Here is a 20,088-nt window from a genome sequence, read left to right on the forward strand (position 1 = left end):
TCTCCATGCAGATGATAGAGAAATCACTTATAAGTGCAAATTAGATCATATTACTTCCCTGATTAAACCCCGTCTCAGTTAGAATTACATCCAGCTCTCCTCCAAAGCCTACAAGCCCCATGTACTCTGGGGTTCTGCTCACCTCTTCAAAGTCCTCTCACTCCACCCTCCGCCATTGACATTGCTCTCTAGCCACACCGAAAGCATTACTAGCCAAGCATTTGATGCCCTGGGGCCTTTGCTCTGACATTGCTCTCTGCCTGGAATGCTCCTGCCCACTTCTTCACCTGGCTGGTCCATTCTTACCTTGCAGATCCCCACTCAAATGCTTCCCGTGAGAGGCCCATGATGACTTCTTCACCTAAAGTAGCAATACTCCCCATCCCTACCCCTCAGTGGCTATCTAATCACCAGTATTTCACCTCTAGCAGTTCTCATAACCTAAAATCATCTTCTTTATTAAGCTCTTTACTTATTTATTTTCTAGCTTTCCCACCTGTATGACAGCAAGAGAGATTTCTATCTAGATCTGTGCCACTAGACCCAGGTGTGGCTACTGGGAACTTGAGATATGGCTAGTCTGAATGGAGATGTGCTTGAAGTATAAAATACATGTCAGATTTTGAAGATTTAGTATGAAAATGTCATACTGATAAATATATACTGGTTACATGTTGAAATGATAATATTTTGGATATACTAGGTTAAATAAAACATAAAAATTAACATCGCTATTTTTTATCTTTTTAACATGGCTACTAAAAAGTTTTAATAGCATTCATGACTCACATTATACTTCTGTTGGCCAGGACTAATCTAGATCACCAAAATGTGCATTAAATACTTGTTTACTTAATGGTTGTTTATTTGCTCCCACTCTCTCTTTGAAATTTACCAAAGATAAGTCAAATGTTTTTCATTTCCTCTGTCCATCTGTTCCAAATTAGGAGAAAGACAAAACAAAGCTCAATACCAACAACAACACCATCAACAGAAGAAATCCTCTGAGCCATTGAGGCCCTAGCAGCAAGCCAAGGAAGACAAACTGGGATTAGGGAGCAACATGGTAACCCAGGATGGTAGCTGGGTGGGGTGAGCAGTTTCAGCATCCCAGAGATCTTCCCTTAGCCCTTGGAGGTAACACAAGCAATTTTCCCAGGATCATCTTGACACATGCAATAAATCAAGTTAACAAGGCAGAAGGTCACTGGAACCTGGTCTCACCCAGATCTGGTGGCAGCCCTTCCCTGTTATGTAAGCCAAGGGGCTGGCAGAGAAGTCTCCTCATTTATCGGCCCACCTCAAAAATACATCTTCTTGCTTTTATGGTGGGAGCAGTTGCAGAATTTGGAGAGTCAAAGTGGAGTGGGGGAAGGCAAATAACTGTGGGGATGGGAAAAGCCCTACTGATTTTTTCCCAGCTCTCCTTTTAAGAGCTTCTGGAGACAAAAGGGGATTCAGACTTCATGTTAGGGAGAAGTAAAAACTCTTAGCTAACTAATTAGCTGGGTTTATCTGATTAATCCTGGAAAGCCTGGGTCACAATTCCATGCAACAAATTTACCGAAGTATGGAAAGTTAAAAAAGTTTTGAAGCCAGACGCCCTACCCTGACAGGGTAAAGGGTGGGAGAGGCTGGGAAGGAATGAGATAGAGCTAGGAACTGCCTTGTTCTGGAAACAAAAAAGCTGAAAGAGCCCCCAGGCCAGGTGGAGTTAGACTAAGACTTTGCCCTTACTTTTTTTCAGTTCCACTTATTAATTCATTCATTTCACAAATATTGAGTGCCTACTGTGTGTTAGACCTTTGCTAGCACTATGAGTTGGACTTCTAGAGTTGTTGCCTGTCCTTTGAGAAACCACAAATAATTTCCTTAAGATCTTTAAGCAGGTAAGAAAGTGCTTCGACTGAATGATCAGGTGGGTGGATCCTCCACTTCCTCTATCATCCCTTCTCCCTAGAAATCTGCACTCCCAACCACTCCATCCCTCTGATATTTGCTGAAATTGTTTCCACTAAATTTCCCAGTGACTTCCATTCTGCCAAATCCATATCCACTTGCTGTGGAGTACTGACATCTCTTGAAATTCTGTCTTCCTTTGGTTTTTTGGGAAACCTCTTTTCTTTAGTTCTGCTCCTTCGTTTCCAGCTGCTCATCTTTTAATCTCTTTCACCTCCTTTGGCTGACTTTTGAAATGCAAAGGAGTCCTCAGGAGTCCTTGGCCTTCTCCTTTCCCACTCTAATCATAGCTTTTGGGCATCAATAACCACAACCATAGCTTCAGCTACCCATATAGACAGGGAGAGGGCTCTCAAAACTGTATCAGGCCCTTACTGCTCGCCTCACTTGTAGTTACATGTTATAAACTGCCTGCTAGAACTTCACTGGATGAACTTAACCCCTAAGCCAGTTATTCTCCTGTTATCCTTATCTTGGGGACGGGCATTACCAAAGACCTGTACGCTATCTAGACTTATGCTCCCTGTCATATCATTCATTCAATAGGTTGATCCTTTCCTTACTAGATCCTAGACACTGGGCCCTGGGCTAAAGGATACAGACATAAATAAGACATAACCCCTGCCCACAAGGGACTGGGCACTTGGAGACAGGTAAACAATCAGAGAAGTATAATGTAAGACATCACCAGAGGGATAAGTGCAAAAATAGAAGCACATTTAAGATGCAAGACACAGGGACTTCTCTGGAGGTCCAGTGGTTAAGACTGAGCACTTCCACTGCAGGGGGCACAGTTCAATCCCTGGTCAGGGAACTAATCTTTGGTCAGGGAACTAAGATCCTGCATGCCACGAGATGCAGCCAAAAAAGAAAGAAAGAAGAAAAAAAGATGCAAGACACAGAGAAAGCACAGTAGAGTGACTAACTGGGAGATGGAATATGAAGAAAGGCTTCCTTGAGGAGATGACACCCGAGATGGGTTTTGAAAGGCAAATGGAAATGGAATTCCCATGACAGGCAAGAGAGGTATCGTATTTTTAAGCATTGAGAATAGCATGTAAAAGGCATGAGTATGTGAAACTAAATAGCATATCTGATAACACCTGAGCAGTGCGATATTGATGGGAATGTAAAGTACAAGGCAAGAGGATATTTGGAGTAGTAGGTAAGGGCCAAATCATAGAGATCTGTATAATAATAAGAACTATAAAGGCTAAAATTAACAAAGCACACTTTACCTACAAGACCACTAGTGCTTAATTTGTTCTATGTTATTATTCACACACTACAGCAAGGAAGCCAAGAGGCTACATATCTGTTATGATTTAGCTGAAATTCACACCCAGGATTCTTTGACTCCAAAGCCTAGGTCCTTTGTCATATATCCCGTTCCATGTGTATGATGCTAAAATGTCCTTACCTCATGGAGCTTATAATGTAGTTCAGGGTGAAGGAGCCTGGATATGGTGGGCTGAGGAAAGGATGGGAGATCGTCTCTTTGCCTGTTCGCAGGGTCAGGAACTAGGATGAAGCTGCCCTAGCCACAGCCGGTGGTGGGCTGGTCTTGCTTGCTCTAAGAAGTCCATGTCCCTGGGTGGTGTACAGTTCTGAAGAAAGTCAACAGATTCTTACTTCTATAATAGTTCTTTCCCTTGGCTTCCCATGCTTTCCTAACCTGTTTCCTTACCACAACTCTCACTCTCAGCAATCATCTTCAACACCAACCAAATTTGACCTCATTCATTCCTACTTAAAATCCTCCTGTGGATTCTCATTGCCTTTGCTGACACACAAACCCTTCCTGGTGAGGGTTCTGCCCACCCCCTTTAACTGTCTTCCACTAATGACTCAGTCACACCGCATGTCTGCTGTCCCACACTTCTGCATCTTCCTAGGTGTTGTAATTATGCCTGGAATGCTTTTCCCTCACCTGCCTTCCTAATCCCACACCTACCCTTCAGGATGGTACACATATCATCTCCTACAGGAAGCTTTGCCTGACTTCCCCCGGCTGGTCTGAAGGCCCCTCTTTGGTGCCCCCAACATACTTTATATATACTTTATTATTTATGAGCTTGTTATTATTGCCTTCTAATTGTGTTAGGTTCAACTCCTAGCCTGGCTTCTTCCTAACCACTTGACCTTACACAAGTTATTTAAGTTCTTGATACCTCAATTTACTCCTCTATAAAAGGGGCTGAAAATGTCATTTCTCACAAATGTACTCTGAAGATTCAAGACATTTAGAACATGAAAATGTATTACAACATATGTTAAATATATATCACATATTAGCATATATTTTTATATTCAATATATATTACACATCAAAACATATATTAAAATTCTTTGTATAGTGTAAGCACTAAATAAATGTCACTGTTATTCTAGCTGTTATTATTGCTCATCCATTCTAGACTCTAAGTGCCTTAAGGGCAATGATTTATTTAATATCTAGATACTGCCTGGCATCTGGTAATTGTTCAGTAGATATTTGAGTTTTATATCTTCCTGTTTTCAATGTTAGCTTTGCCACTTCAGGTTCTCAATTCAATATATTTTTTTCTTTTAAAAATTGATTAAGATGAGAAGAAAACGGGGGGAAAAAGATATTTGCATTTACTTATAGAGATTTCTTAACCCTGGGCTTGGTCCAGCCCCCAAGGAACTGCAAGATGTTATTTTTGCAGATAAGAGAGCTTTGGCGCCTACTCTAGTCTTTCCCACTGGTCCACCTCCTTCCCTGCAGAGATCCCTTCCTGCTTTTACTGTCTTCTCTGTCCATTCCTGGCACTTCGAAGACTTTCAAAGAATGTGGTGGTGGTGGTAGTGGTGGTGGTAAGGGGAAAAGAGGAGTTTATATGCAGCTTGGGGGAAAGATCCAACTTTCTAAGGCAGTCCCAGGAGAGATGAAAAAAGATGAGGTTGTACACGTTCCCTAAGGGCCTGGAGGTTTGGAGAGCTTTATCTGAACCTGAGCTTTATCTGAACCTGATCCTGTAAGGCAGAGGGGCAACCATTCTTTTCCATGTTTTTGTTGAGCATTTGGAAGTCCTGAAAATAGGGAGCTCATTCATCAGATAAAGGCTTTGGGTGGGTGGGGAGATGGACTGGATAAAGTAATCATTGTGACCAAAGTTTCAAAACCAATATAGGACAAACTATGCACAAAAGAATTGTTTAAATTCTGATTTGTGATTTTATTTATGTAAAAGATCGCGAAAAGATACAAAATAATGAAGTTGCACTGAAAGGTCTTTACTATGGACCATAATTACACAAAAGAAAAAAGTACAGTCAAAACATTTTAATGTTTGTAATATTTCACAATAAAGGTTTAATTAAAGTCTTTTGCTCACTTATTCATTGAGTTGTCTGGCTTTTTTCTTACTGATTTTCAAGAGTTCTTTAAGAATTCTGGCTATGATTGCAACTATCTTTTCTCACTCATGTCTTGCTTTTTCATTCTTTTAATGGTATCCTTTGAGGAATAGAGTATTTTAATTTTAAGGGAGTCTACATTATCACTCTTTCCCTCTATGGATAGTCTTATTTTGTTTTTTTTGAGAAGTCTTTGCCCATCCCAAGGTCATGACAATATTATATGTCTTCTTCTAGAAGCTATATTATAAAAGAGAATGTCCAGATGGCTAATAAGCATGTGAAAAGATGCTTGACATTATTATTCACCAGGGAAATACAAATGAAAACTGTAAGGTGGTATCTCTATATCAGAATTGCTTAAAAAATATATATATATTTATATATATATATAAACCCCCCAATATATATTTTTATATATATTTATAAACCAAAAAAGTTTTATATATATAAAACTAAATAAATGTTTTATATATATTTATATATAAAACAAAAAAGTACAATATCAAGTGTTAGGACATGAAGCAGCTGGAACTCTCATGCTCTACTGGTAGGTGGGTAAATTGACACAGTAAATTAGTACAAAGCAAACACAGATAGACATAAAAGAGGACAACTGTATGATTGCATTTATATAAAGTTCAAGAACAGGAAAACCTAATCTGTGGTGAAAGAAATCAGGATATTGGTTATCTTTGGTGGGGGTGAGGGTGGGAGTTGATTAGAAAGGGGCAGAGGGAGGCCTTTGGGTGCACATAGTATGTTCTTGCTTGATCTGGGTGGCAGCTTTAAGGTTGTATATGTTTGTAAATATTGATCCAGTGTCACTCAAAGATTTGGGCATTTTGCCTCAATGTAAAAAGTTAAGAAAAAATGTTAGTTAATAAAATATTTGAGTTGTGATTTTTACCATTCATTGACAAAAGAAGTTGAAAGAATATTACTTTGATTATTTTTGTGTGTTGAAGAATACAGTTTATTCAGTTGTAATACTTACTGACAGATTCATTCAGATATTGTCGGCAGGAATCTATAAGGGCTCGGATATTTATATTGGATATAGCACTAGAAAATACAAGGAGTAGAGCTGGAGGACCTCTAACATCCCTCTGGCAGTAAGATATAATGAATTGTCTGAGATCACGTATAATAATAATAATATTAACCTTTGATTATAAAAGCAAGAAGATATAAAGACTTGTTTGAAGTATGTATAATAACAATAGCATCGTCCTCTGATTATAAAGGTTATACTACGTAGAATATTTTGAGTTTCTTCTCAGAAGTGTTGACTGAACTTAAACTGACTTTGCATTTTTCTGCATAACATTCCAAATACTCGGATCTTGCATTATACTTTTCAAAGAGCCTTTCCATATATTATGTGATCTGCTACTTACAACATGTTCAATGAATAAATGAATGAATGAATGAACAAAAGAGCACACCATTCACTTTTTTGTGCCTAGTACTAGGGTCACAGTAGTGAAAAGTCAGACCAGTTCTCTGCCCTGATGGGTGCATAATCTTCTAGGAGAGACTGACCTTAAGCAAGCACAGGCATGGAAGTGCTAGGACAGGGACATATTATCTGATCTAGGAGGTCTAACCTAGCCTCAGGGATTGCAAAGAGTTTCGTGAAGCACCTGACACATAGCTGAGATGAGTTTAAGGTTGCTAAATAGAGTGGGACAGTAGAGGTTGTGTGAGCAGAGGGTTAGCATGTTCCAAAGTTACAAGAACACAGAGCAGCATGCTTTGGAAGAAAAAAAAGCCTAATGAGTTGGAAAGGAGAATTTGAGGAGTTATTTGGGAGTCATTAGATGTGGAGGGCCCTGTTTGCCCTATTTAAAATATGGGACTTTATCTTAGGGCAAAGTGAACCCACTCCAGGTTTTAAGCAAATACATTAACCATATTTATATTTTAAGAATATCAAACTAGAAAAGGGACAACTCTCTCCTTTTGGTAGGATCTGTGGATAAGAAGTACAGCTGGAACTAGATAGCATATCTCCAGGGTCTCTTACCACCCTGTATTCTCTGCTTTTTGTTGGTCTCAGACTAAAGTGAAAAAGGGACCTTGGGTTAGAAATGAAGCTTAAGAGCAGAGCTGGCCCCCTTTTCCTTCTTTACTGGCATCAATACCACGCCACAAACTGGGGAGAAAGGAGAGCTGACTTCTTGCGTGGACTCACGGCAGAGTCCTTTATAGAGGAACCTGTCCTTGTAGGGCTTACCCTCACAGCAAGACTTTTTAATCCTTTTCATTGATTTTATCCAGAAATACTTCTGAGGCAAAAACAAAAATCCCTCAAATACTGGGCTTCCATAAGGCCCACTTGGAATTCTGTGAAAGGATAAATGTCACCTAGGAGAGTTGTAAAAGTCACCTGGTCTATTTCCAGAACACAGTGCCCAGGATTAGTGAATTGGAAAGCAGAGGGGTTTTCCAAGACAGACAATTGTTTTTTGAAAGGAAAAAAGAGTTATAGAATATCACTTCTTGAAAGTCCAATCTATGCTCCTTGCCCCAACTTCTTCAGATCCACTGACCCTTGCACCCGTAGGAAGTTGCTTTCTATTCCTGCTACTTTACAGAAACTGCTCCTGTGCAGCTCATCAATGACTATCTTTTCTGCAAACTCAGCAGCTTCTTTTTGGTGCTTGTGAAAAACCAACTATCTGTCCTGAAAAATACCTCTGCTTTTCAAATCACCAATCCTGAGCACTGAGTTCTGGAAACAGACGGATTGATTTTTATAATTCTCCTTGGTGACACTTAGTGTTTCACAGAATACCAAATGGGCCTTGTGGGGATCAATCCATTACTTGAAGAATTTTTGCTCTTTGCATTTTCATTCTGTTGACCTTCCTCTCCTGTGCAGGAGAAACTTTCAAAGTTCTCTTCTCCATGGCTTTGGTGATGCTCCTCATTCCAGGTTCTCCTTTTATTTTCCCATCTCTAACTGGTTTCTCTAGCTTTGCACCCCATTAAATGCTAGTGCTCCCCAGGGTTCTAACTGTAATTTTTGTCTTTTCATATTTGCTGAATAATATCCTCTACTTTCATACATCATAGGCTGATGATTCTTAAACACATATTTCTAGCCCCTGCATCTCCTGGGCTCTCGACTTAGAGTGTCAATGATTGCCTACTGGATTTCTTCACCTGGATGACCTACGATCGTGCCATCTTCCACAAGTTAATTACCCCCAAGGATCACCAGCAACCCAAGCAGGACTCCAGCATCTTCTGTTTCAGTTAATGGCACTAATATCTGTCTAGGTACCACTCCAGAATCCCGGGATTCGTTCTTCAACTCTTTTCTCTCCCTCGCCTAAGAGCTCAATATGTCATGGAGTCCTGTTACCTCTATAGCCAAGATCTCTCTTCCTGCCACACTGCTCCACCACTCATGACCTGTTTTTTGTTTTCTTTAAACTTTTAATTTGATGTTGGAGTATAGTTGATTAACAACTCATGAGTTGTTTTTAACCCAGGATTTCTCTATGCCGGTGCATCCCTCCCTGTTGCTACCAATAATCATTTTTAAAGCACACATCTAATGATCTCGCTCCCCTCTTTTAAGTCTATGAAGTCTCTGAAGGCTACCCGTCTGGAATAAAGTGTTACCTACCCCCTGCCTATGGTACATAGCGTCACCCACACTCTGTGCTGGCTTATTTCCCATGGGTCACCCTCTCTGTTTGCACACGGCCTTGGTGCCCTGCCTCTGCTTTTGCCCTTGCTGTTCTTCTATACCTTCACGACGTCACCCTTTCTTCATACCTAACAAACTCTTCTCCACTTTTCAAAGCTGTCACCTCCCTGTGACTTTTCTTCTTCAGTATCCCAACAGACTAAATCACTTTCTTTGCTCCCTCAGTATTTTGTACATGCCTCTATTATAGTAGCTATTGCATTGTTTTATAACTATGTGCCTTATTGTCTCTCTCTTCCTCTCTTAGGGATCTTTCCTTATTCACCCCTATAATCCTCAAAGTGCCTGGCCTCTAGTAAGCACTCCATAATGTATAAGTTTTAATGCTTCTTTCCTTTTTTGCTTCTGACCTCTTTCCAAAACTGTTTAAAGGTACAGACAAAGCCCAACTCATATTTTCCGAGCTGAGCGGGTGCTAATGGACACAGCAGGCCTGAGAAATAGTAATAAGAGTGAAAGATCAAGGGCTGGGAGAACAAAGAACACATTGGGTCTTTTCAGTGGGGGTGACTGGGATTGCACCACCCCAAGTGCTTGCTTAGAAAATAACAGTAATGCTTTATTGCTAAGTCCTGCCTTACACTTTCCAATGTGCAGGCCAGCTGGTGTTAACCACAGCATGGTGAATGAGCCAAATGGTGTGTGTGGATGCTGGTGGGCATTTTTGTGGTGACAGAGGGGAAGGTATTATCTCTAGTTGGGAGGTGGGAAGCACGGCTGGAATTGGATGACTGATCCTCTAATGCACAGCTGACCAACGTTTTTTGTCTTTTAAGCTTTGTGGATCCTTTGCAAAAGCAGCTATAGAAGATACACAACAAAAGATTGTGTTACAGAAAAACTTTACTCATGGACACTGTAATGTGAATTTCATATACCTTTCACGTGTTATAAACTATTCTTCTTCTTTTGATTTTTAATCCAACCACTTAAACATGAAAAAACCATTCTTAGCTCTCAGGCCATACGAAAGCAGGCATCAGGCAGGATGTGGCCCACAGTTTGCTGCCGCTGCTCTGTGTTTAGTCCATTACTACATTACCTGGAGTAGCTTTATTGCAAGCAAAGCCATGTGGAGAGTGCTGACTTTATCACAGCACCACAGTAGCCTCACCAAGTGCCGGGCTCTGCGCTTCATATGCTCTCTCATTTATTTCTTACAGCAACCCTGTGAAGAGGAACTAGAATCATCCCTACTTGACAGGTGCTCACACTGGTCACCCAGCCTGTAATTGTCAGAGCCAGGCTTTTGAAGGTCTGTCTGGTTCTGGGGTACATGTTCTGATCACTGCATCAGACTGCCTCCTGTGGCAAAGTATCAGTGCCATGGAAGCCATATGTAATGACTTATGTTTTTCAAGAACACAGATATTTTTTTTATCAGAAAGAGGTCAGGTTTCCAAAAGAAAAAACTGGGGACAAAGATGACTGTGGGAGGATTGACTCCGAATCCCCCAAGACTTAATGACTTTTCTGAACGTGTTATCTAGTTCTTTCTCCCAGAAGTTTGGAGGAATGCAGAAATCATCCCACTCTCCAGAGGGACCCTCCCCTCATTGCCCCCCCCCCACCCTCCACTAACCCCCCTCCACACACACACACACACACACACACACACACACACACACACACCCCATCTTAGGTGTGCACGTTAAACTACTGTCAAGCAATCTGTTTGGCACCAGTACCTAAACAACAGATGTCAGCCTACTGCCACTGCTTCCAGTGGGCCCTGCCGGGTGAGTGCAAAAGTGGGCATCACCCAGCAGTGCCTGCTCCTTCCTGCCCTCTGCTTCCATAGTTTCTCTTCCTTGGACACCCACCCACTTGGAATCCAACACTGAGCGCAGCTCAAGGGTGGGCCACACAGTGTAACAGGGGTGGGGGTGGCGTGGAGCTGAGTGCCCTCAGCTGCCCTCTCCACACTTCTGAAAAGTCTACTCCAAGCTGTTTTTCATTTCCCCACCCAGCCGCACCCACCACTTCCTCACTGACCTCACAAGCTACTTCCCTCTGCGCAAACTGGGTGTGACTGTCACCCCCACAGCAGGAGCCACAGGCCCTGGAGAAACAAGCTCAGAATGGCAGGTGGTGATGGAGTTAAGTTGGGGGTGGGGGTGGGAGCTAGAGTTTGGGTGAGAGAGATAAAAGAAGCACAAAAGGGAATTTAAGAGATCTGACCCTGAGTAGAGGGGGATGGAGCCAGAAGGGGAGGAGGGGTGTGCCTGAGCTGATGTGAACCTTGCCTCCTGTCCCTGGTTTTCTCGCAGGCCTTCTCTTCCCACCCTTGGAGGTCCTTGGAAATCTGCCAGCTCCTGAACAGGGCAATTTCAATTCTTTATTAGAAATCCCCTGCTTGGCTCCTTTGCCTCATTCCCCTCCTACTCCTGACCCCGCCTCATCCTTTCCCATTTTGCTAATGAATGTTTTTGGAGCAAGCTCTGGGTGTGCACTAGGGGTTGGGGCACAGCTATGGAGCCATTGGTGACCTCTGGGTCTACATCTGAGCTTGGTTCCTACAGACCTATGTGCCTGAACTACCTCTTTTGCTTGGTTTTTCAACTCACCCTCTGCCCTCAGATAAGGGTAATAGCCTTTGCCGGATGCTGTGCTGGACAACAGGAAGGAGGGCTGCGCCGTGAGCTAGGAAGATCTGAAGCCTTTGTGCTCAGGTCACTCAGCTTTCAGCGAGGTTTCTTGATGGGACGGGGTCAAGGCAAGGCGATCTACATTTGAGGAACAGATTTAAAAATGTATTTGTCCCATCCTCCATTACTGAGTCACATTCGCTCACAGTAAAAAAAATTCAGACAGCACAGAAACTTACAGAAAAGAAAGAAGCAAAATCACCCATAATTCACAACGATGGGAAAACGTCTCCCAACATTTTCATCTATTTCCTTCTACTCTTTGCTCAATGCACATCTTTGTCTCTATCTCTACCTATAACATATGGTATCTACCCTGTGAAAGCCTGCTGTTTTTTTTTTTTCCTATTGGCATTCTTTTTTGAGTATTTCCCCGTTAAAAATTCTTCTAAAGCAATGACTGACATTTAATGAAAAGGTATTTGCCTCTCAAGACTAGACAATGTTCATATGCAGGAATTTGTTTTCAATTATTATTGACAACATTAACATCCCCACTCAACACTACACACACACACTTCTGTCTGAAAGTTTATCAAGAAGTCAGGTGGATCAAATACTCTTCACTACGAGGGCCGGGGGCAGACTCTGCAGATGGGATTTGTGGGCTTTGGGTGGGGTGGAAGCCGGGGAGGTGGGAGGTAAGCACACGGGGATTTTGTTTTTTTTTTTTTAATAAATTTATTTATTTATTTATTGGCTGTGTTGGGTCTTCACTGCTGCACGTGGGCTTTCTCTAGTTGCAGTGAGTTGGGGCTACTTTTCATTGCGGTGTGCAGGCTTCTCAATACGGTGGCTTCTCTTGTTGTGGAGCACAGGCTCTAGGTGCATGGGCTTCAGTAGTTGTGGCACGTGGGCTTAATAGTTGTGGCTCGTGGGCTTAGTTGCTCCATGGCATGTGGGATCCTCCCGGACCAGGGCTTGAACCTGTGTCCCCTGCATTGGCAAGCAGATTCTTAACCACTGTGCCACCAGGGAAGTCCCCTGGGGATTGTTTAGAGTTGCTCATGCCCCCTCTTGAAGGCCCCAGCCCTTGACCACAGAACTTCATCTGCAATGGAGTATGCTGGGATCAGGGCTCAAAACTAAATTGGGTGTATGTTTTGATGCTCAAGCAAGCAAAATGATTCAGCATGAACTCTGCCAAAATAAAACTGGATCAGACAAGGATGTTTTTTTCTGTTTTCCTGGGAGTGCTGACATTCTCCACATCATGGATTATCTTCCTGCTTCCCTGGGTTGCCCTTCATCTGGCACACACTCCAGAACAGAAGCACCCTTTCTGTGCAGATGGTGGCCAGCACAGCCCAAAAGGCCACCAGCACAGCCTATGTGTCCGGTCCCCTAAGGCACAGCTCTTGATAATATTTTGGATTGGGGGGGGGGGCTAGTACAGGGCAGGAGAATGGGGCTATAGATTGGAATTATGGCCAACAGCAGCTGTGAACCTGTCTGCAAGAAACCTGACACAAGCAGCAAGTGAGAGTTCCCAAGGAACGGTTCTGAGGGCCAAGTTTCTCAGCTTGGAGGGTCAGCAGCTGGTCTATGAAGCATTTGACACCACTGGAGGTTGGAAAGAAGTGAGAGAAAAAATGAGAGTAACGATGAAGGAATAGGAGCAGGGCTTGATCATCAAGAAGCCAAGTATCATGCTTGGGCATCCAAAAAACAAGAGAACCCAGCATTTAATATTTCTTAAGAACACTCATGTATTACCTGGAGGTTAGGGTAAGGTAGAGAAAGGGGAGGTGATTAAGGCCTTAATTATTTCCAGTTATTAGGGCCTCAGAGGGTCCTAATGGACAGGAAGGAGATGGGAAAGGAGGAAAAAGAGAAAGTTGGAGGATAAAAGGAGAGAAAGAAAAGCAAGGATGGTATCCATTTACAAGTATGTATTGTGTAATTATGTTGTATGCTTTGTGCTAGAAACTAGGAACACAGAATTAAAACTTTTAAGCTGTGCCTTCAAGGGATAGCATACCACAGAAAATGTGTTCCCCAAACCCCTACCCTAGTGATTGTTTCCAAAGACCTTTGTTGTTTGGATTACCCAGGTGGTCCTAGGCTGAGTCATATGGAGTCAGAGGCTGTATACAGATTTCTGGGCTTCGGATACCTTGCTGGTCATATTCACTGGGTTGGCTCCCTAACTACCTTCCCTTTATGGCTGCCTAACCTTCAGGAGGAAACTTAATCTCCATCTTTAGATGGAATGTGTTCTAGAACCACAGGGAGGGGCTGCGACTCTATAAGGAAGATCAAACAAATGTCACAAATCTTCATTTAAATTAGGGTCTCGCATGTTCATCATTATTCATTCATTCATTCATTCGTTTGTTTTTCAAACCTAGAGATTACACCTTATTCCTAAAGGTGAGGTTAAAAAGGATATATCCACCCATTTCTTTTCCATAGCACTTTATTTTACTTTTTGCCACATGGAATGTGGGATCTTAGTTCCACACCTAGGGATCGAACTCATGCCTCCTGAAGTGGAAGCACAGTCTTAACCACTGGATGGTCAGGGAAGCCCCTCCATTGTACTTTAAAACACAGGGGAAACTGTTAACGACAACTTCTCCCTGTGGCATTAACTATCTTGGAAACAAGTTGGACCTTAGACCAGATTAAGAAGGGAGGTAGAACCATTCTTGAGTCACTGAACACTGGGGACTAGATAGCCTCAAGGTGAAACCCCTAAAGGTTGAGAGCTGAGGACAGATGTGGGAAATCTGCTTCAAGCTTCTTATTTTTGGCTCTGATTTGTATCCAATGGCTCATTACCTGGGCAGAATCACTGAAGGTGTGTGTGACGCTACTGAATCTATGCTCTATACCATCAGCAACCTTTACCATCAAAGACTCTTGGGACACTGGGCTGCTGTCATGCAAGACTCCAGTTACAGAGATGAAGAGGATGCATTCCCTGCCATTGGGTTACAGCCTTGGAGAAGAAGCAGGAAGGTAAACACTGATTGGAATTTGAAGTAGAATAAAGTGAGTCCTAAAGTGTGGAAGGGGCAGTGGGTTGCAGGGACTCAGACATAAGGGCATTTAACTTTATTATCATGCAGGATTACAGAAAACTTCATGGAGACAATATTCATTTCAGGTGGACCTTCAAGGAGAAGCAAGATTTCACAGGTAGAAAAGATGGAAGGACATTTTCCAGGCTAAGGGAGTTGCATGGAAACATGAAAGCAAGCAATGGGTTCCAGGAAAAGCAACGCTTGGGAAATAGCCTGAAAGGAGACAGGATGCATGGAGTGATGAAGAAAATCATGGGTAGGGCATCTGAGATCCACAGGAAGAAACTCAGCAACCTTCCCATGGATGTTCAGGTGGGCGGCAGTGCAGGACCACTGAAAGAGCATGGTATTCTAAGTCAGGCACACCAAAGTTTGCCTCTCAACTCTAGCTCATTATCAGTGACTGACATTGAACAAATTCTCTCACATCGTTGATCCTTATTTTCATAATGTATAAACTGAAGATAATATTTTTACCTCTCAGGCTGATGTAAAGTTTAAATAAGATGTTCAGAAAGTGCCAAACAAGCACACATGACAAACCTTCATTAAATGTAGCCCCTTCCTTTACCCCCTCAGGTAGAATAAATTAGGAAACATAGTTGTGCATCACAAGGTTGTCTGTACTGTCATTCATTTTACAAATTATCGACTACCTACTATGGCTTAGGTCCTGTGCGAGGTGGTGCAGGATATCCAAGATGCAAGCTCTCCAAGAGAGAATAATTCAGCTGGGAGGATGATACGCAAAGCGTCAAAGGTTAGGTAACAGTCTGAGATAACTAGCTCAGAGCCATCCTAAGCTGTCTGTGACTGACGAATGTACGAGCGTCCAGACAGTAAACACTGCAAGTGAAGTACAGGTGGATAAAGGGCAGGGTGACGTCACTGAGGGCTGGGGACTGGGTGGCTGGAATGGTGTCAAGGCACAGGAGAAATGTGAGCCAGACCTCAAACACAGTTAGCATTTAGAGAAGCAAAGGAAAGGAAGAATTGTGCTAAGGGGTGAAGAACCACCCGTGGAGTAAGGTGAGCTTAGGGTGCAGTCTGGTTGGATTATAGAAGAGGGGTCCTGGGAGGTAAGGGTGAGACTCAGGTGGAGGCCAGATTATGGAAAGCACTGGGAGACAGGCTAGGGACTTCAATTTCCATGATAGACAATGTCTTTTTCATTGTATGATCTAGGCCACATTGTCTGATCTGCCCACCAGATGCACACTGATCTGTCCCCAGCCATACCTTGTATTTTTTATGCCCCTTATTCTCTAGTATTTGTATATGCCTTATCTTATTTTCTCTGTTGGATATATGTGTCACACTGTCCCCTAAACAAGATTGTAAGTTTCATAGGGCAGGTCATATAAGGATTTCCTAACTTGATGACTCAGTGTGGTAGCACATCTTAGGAGCTGAGAGGGAAAGAAGGCTTGCGGATGCCCATGGAGATCATACTGTTGTGACGGCTTGTAGGAAGCCCCAGCTACTGCTCAGGCACCATCATCAACACAATTTGTAGTCTCTTCAATGCTGAGCTTAATGCTCTTGGTGTTGCCTTGATGGTTTGGTCCTCTAGTTTGGGCCATATCTCCGTGGACCCTATTTGATATACTTCCTATCCGTTAATATGGAATCCTCAAATACAAGTGGAGGCAACACTTTTCTGATAAAGGGTCTTACACCTTCCAGATTCTTTTGAGTTTTGCCTGGTCAAGCTCCCTGACTTTCCTGGTAAAATCAACCAATCATTTAACAAGAGAACTGCTATATGCCCCTAACCTTCTTACCCTCTAGAAATCCCTGTGCTTTGATATTCCCAGCTGCCCTTTCTCAGCTTGTTTTTGAGGATGAGATTAACCAGGAACCTTGGGAATTAGATGACCAAGGGCGGAAAGCAGAACTACAGAGCAAACAGGGCCTGCCCCGGTGTTTGCTTTGGTTTAAAGAGTTACTGGGGATAGTACACTAACCTTTTGTTTTGCGGGAGCTTTACTTTCCTGGTAAATAGCTGTTTTTAAATAGCAATTTCTCCATGTGATCAGTCGAACAGATTCTTAAAATAGACCTGACTCACTTCTCTGTGGATCAGCCAGGATGGCAACAGTGACACCTGGGTCATTGGTCCCACTCACTTGCCAGAACGACGGCCAATCAGGAGTGTGTGGGTTCTTCATCTATGCAGGGGACAGCTGTTCCTTCATCTCACTGCCTCTTGAAGCCGTAGCCTTTGGTAGCCCTGATCATCACCAAGTGGTAGAGCCCTCAGAGGAGTGTTTGCCGCCCTAGACACTGCTAGAGACCCTCACCATGGGGCATGCATGTGAGTGGTCTCTGGTGTAGATTACTTTGGTTCTACAGACACTTTTTAACTTGGTTTTCCATGAAACAAGGGCAGCTAAACTGGGGTGTGGGTGAATATGGGACCGGAAAGAGGCCTTACCTAGTTGTTCCTATAGGGAACGAGGACAAAATCTCCCCTTCCCAGCTGGAGCCTGTTCATGCCATTGGGAGGTAAAGGGGAGTCTGTAGCTGGTTGGTTGATTGGGTCACAGCCTAGCTCTCAAGGCCCAGCAAAGGGTGACTATCCTCAGCTCATTTTTTTCTTCCCTCTTCCCCTTATATGTATTTCCACTAGAGTAAGACTAGCTCTTTACAGACACTCCCAAACATACATACACGCACCTTGTGCCATTCTCTTCCTCTGGTCTCTGTTTTCTATGTTTGTGCTATTCTTTTCTCCTAAGTCCTTCTTCTTCCTCTGTATCTATTCAGATCTTTCCCATCCTTCAAGGTCCGACACAAACCTGCTCAACATGATCCATGAGCCTTATTTTGGATCCTTGAAAACGAGCATGTCCAGATACATAATGGCCTTTGCGTGCATTTCTCTTTCATTTAGTTGCTGACTAAGGGAGTCTGACTCTAGCCTCTCTTATGTTTAGTTAGAACAAGTCAAATTAGTAAACATTAAACGAGCATCTGCTGGGGGCTTCCTAGGTGGCGCGGTGGTTGAGAATCCGCCTGCCAATGCAGGGAACACAGGTTCAATCCCTGCTCCAGGAAGATCCCACATGCCGTGGAGCAACTAAGCCCGTGTGCCAGAACTATTGAGCCTGCACTTTAGAGCCTGTAAGCCACAACTATTGAGCCCATGTGCTGCAATTACTGAAGCTCACGTGCCTAGAGCCTGTGCTCCACAACAAGAGAAGCCACGGCAATGAGGAACTTGTGCACCACAACGAAGAGCTCCCCGCTCACCACAACTAAAGAAAGCCCACGCACAGCAACAAAGACCCAAAACAGCCAATAAAATAAATAAATTAAAAACAAAAAACCAACAAAAAAATGAGTATCTGCTAAATACACTTCACTGTGCTGGATCCTGGTAATGGGATCTAAGGCCCTGCTCCTGGAGAAAAGAGTTGAGAAGCCTTTATTAGTTGCCTTCTCAGCCCTAATGGGAAGTGACCATGACAGCTAAGAGCAGTGGACACAGGCTGCTAAGGGCAAGAAAAAAACAGGGGAGGACTTCCAAGGGGTCAGAAGCAGGAATGAAGGACTTCAGCTTCCAAGAGCACAAACTGGTTGGTTCTCAAACTGGTTGGCCTGAGGTGACTCAAATGACCAACTATGCAAGTGACACAGCAGTCACCAGAACCGGACGAGACCTCCAAGCGACAGGAGCCAGCCCCAAACTCTTTCTGGGGAGCAACCAAACGTTCAACAGTCATGGAACCAAGTCAGCAAAAGTCCCTGAGAAGAGCTAAATTTATCCAGGTTGCTGGAGGTGCTTGAGGGCATGAACTTCAGGGAAAGAAATACAAATGAGGAACCACTTACATGCCAGGGAGAGAGACCAGAAAAGATGGTACCTATGGCTGGTGAATCATAGCAGCAAAAGAGGGAAGTCTGACCAATGCTGACCGCTTAGCTGTGCATATCACAGTGTGTGGGGGGTGGGGTTGGGAGGCATTGTCTTTAACTGAGGCACTTAAGCCATCCCAGGGATTTAGAGATGACGGAACACCAGGAACCTCATCAAGCTTCCACTACCTCTAATGACAGACAGAAATGCAATGTTTTCTCAAAGAACCAGGTGAGCAGCTGAGAGTTACAAAAGCATGTCAGCTCATACCCAGCAACTGACGCATGCAATACTCAGGGTGCAACAGCCTGGTGATGTGATGGTAGAATCCCACCTACTAATGGTCCACAGAGAAAATGCTGAGATAATTGGCAATCTAGACAATGTGTCTAATTTGCAAGGAGTTGGAGGGAAGCCAAGATTATTAAGTCTTATCTTGCTCACTCAAGGGTAGCTCTCAAGGGGAAGATGAGCAGAAGGAAGTAGGAGGTGAGGGAGCACTTGCTGAATACCCATTGGTACCTTTTTGTAAATACTCTCTCATTCAATCCTTTGAGGTAAGTGTCATCCCCATTTTACAGATGAAGAAACCAAGACTCACGGAGTTTACATACTCTCAACAAGGTCACACTGATTAACTGTTTAAAAGGGTTCAAACTTAGGCTGCATAGCTCCAAAGCCTGGGCTCTTTCTTTTCCACTGCAGTGTTTTCCAGCTCTCTCTACTCCTTTTGGATTAATCAAAAACTAACAATCAACCAACAACCCCTTCTAGGCCAACTCAACACTTTCCTACTTAGAATGTCTATTTTTTTCTAAAATGACATTTCTCAGAGAAATACACTTACCTAGGTGAGAGGGATATGTCATTGCCATTCCCCCTTGGCTTTTAGCACATGGTAACCTTTCTGGTCATGTCCAGTCTCTTTGGTCACTGACCTCATCACAGAGTAAGTGCATGTTTACCCAACCTTTATACACATGGCTCTGAGCAGCACATGCTCTGATCTGGACCAGGTCCATTTGGCAGAGGGGTGGATGGCCTTCCACTGACCCTTCCAGGAAACACCTGTGCTCCCCAGGTTTCCCTGGGGCCCACACTAGTGGCAACAGTGCTAGGATGGGGGCAGAGTGGGCAGCAGCTTACTTCTCCACAGGAAGTCCAAAACTGGTTCCACCAACTTCTCCAAGGATGAACCTGGAGAAGTTTGAATAACTTTGCTCACCCTTAAATCCTCCCACTTCCTTCCTTCCATCACTTTAAGCACTGGCTACATATACTTATGACACATGTTTAACACTAGGAGAAAAACAAGCAGTGAGTTCAGAACATATAAGGTATAGGTTCCAGGCACTCCTTGTATTCTCCTTTACTCTTCCTGTCCTAAGGCTGGTGTTCCTTAGGATCTTGTCTTGGGCATCTTCTCTTTTCAGTGCACTAATTCTCCTTAGGCAACCTCATTCTTTAGTGCAACAGTGATCACCC

At 43.3% G+C, this 20,088-nt stretch overlaps 1 long non-coding RNA gene across 2 annotated transcripts in view; it reads left to right on the plus strand.

Moving 5' to 3' along the window:
* Positions 1 to 15,342, plus strand: part of LOC130849233 (uncharacterized) — a 52,775-nt gene extending 37,433 nt beyond the window's left edge. The window contains exons 4-5 of one of the 2 annotated variants that reach the window (XR_009052704.1): positions 14,556 to 14,676; positions 14,825 to 15,342. This is a non-coding gene — a long non-coding RNA (uncharacterized LOC130849233). Of the gene's footprint in view, positions 1 to 947; positions 1,057 to 14,555; positions 14,677 to 14,824 lie in introns of those variants that run through there. The other variant, XR_009052705.1, reaches the window with a different exon arrangement.
* Positions 15,343 to 20,088: the final 4,746 nt, after the last annotated feature.

Source organism: Hippopotamus amphibius, chromosome 3, assembly GCF_030028045.1.
Source record: "Hippopotamus amphibius kiboko isolate mHipAmp2 chromosome 3, mHipAmp2.hap2, whole genome shotgun sequence".
In the NCBI taxonomy this organism is placed as follows: Eukaryota; Metazoa; Chordata; class Mammalia; order Artiodactyla; family Hippopotamidae; genus Hippopotamus; species Hippopotamus amphibius.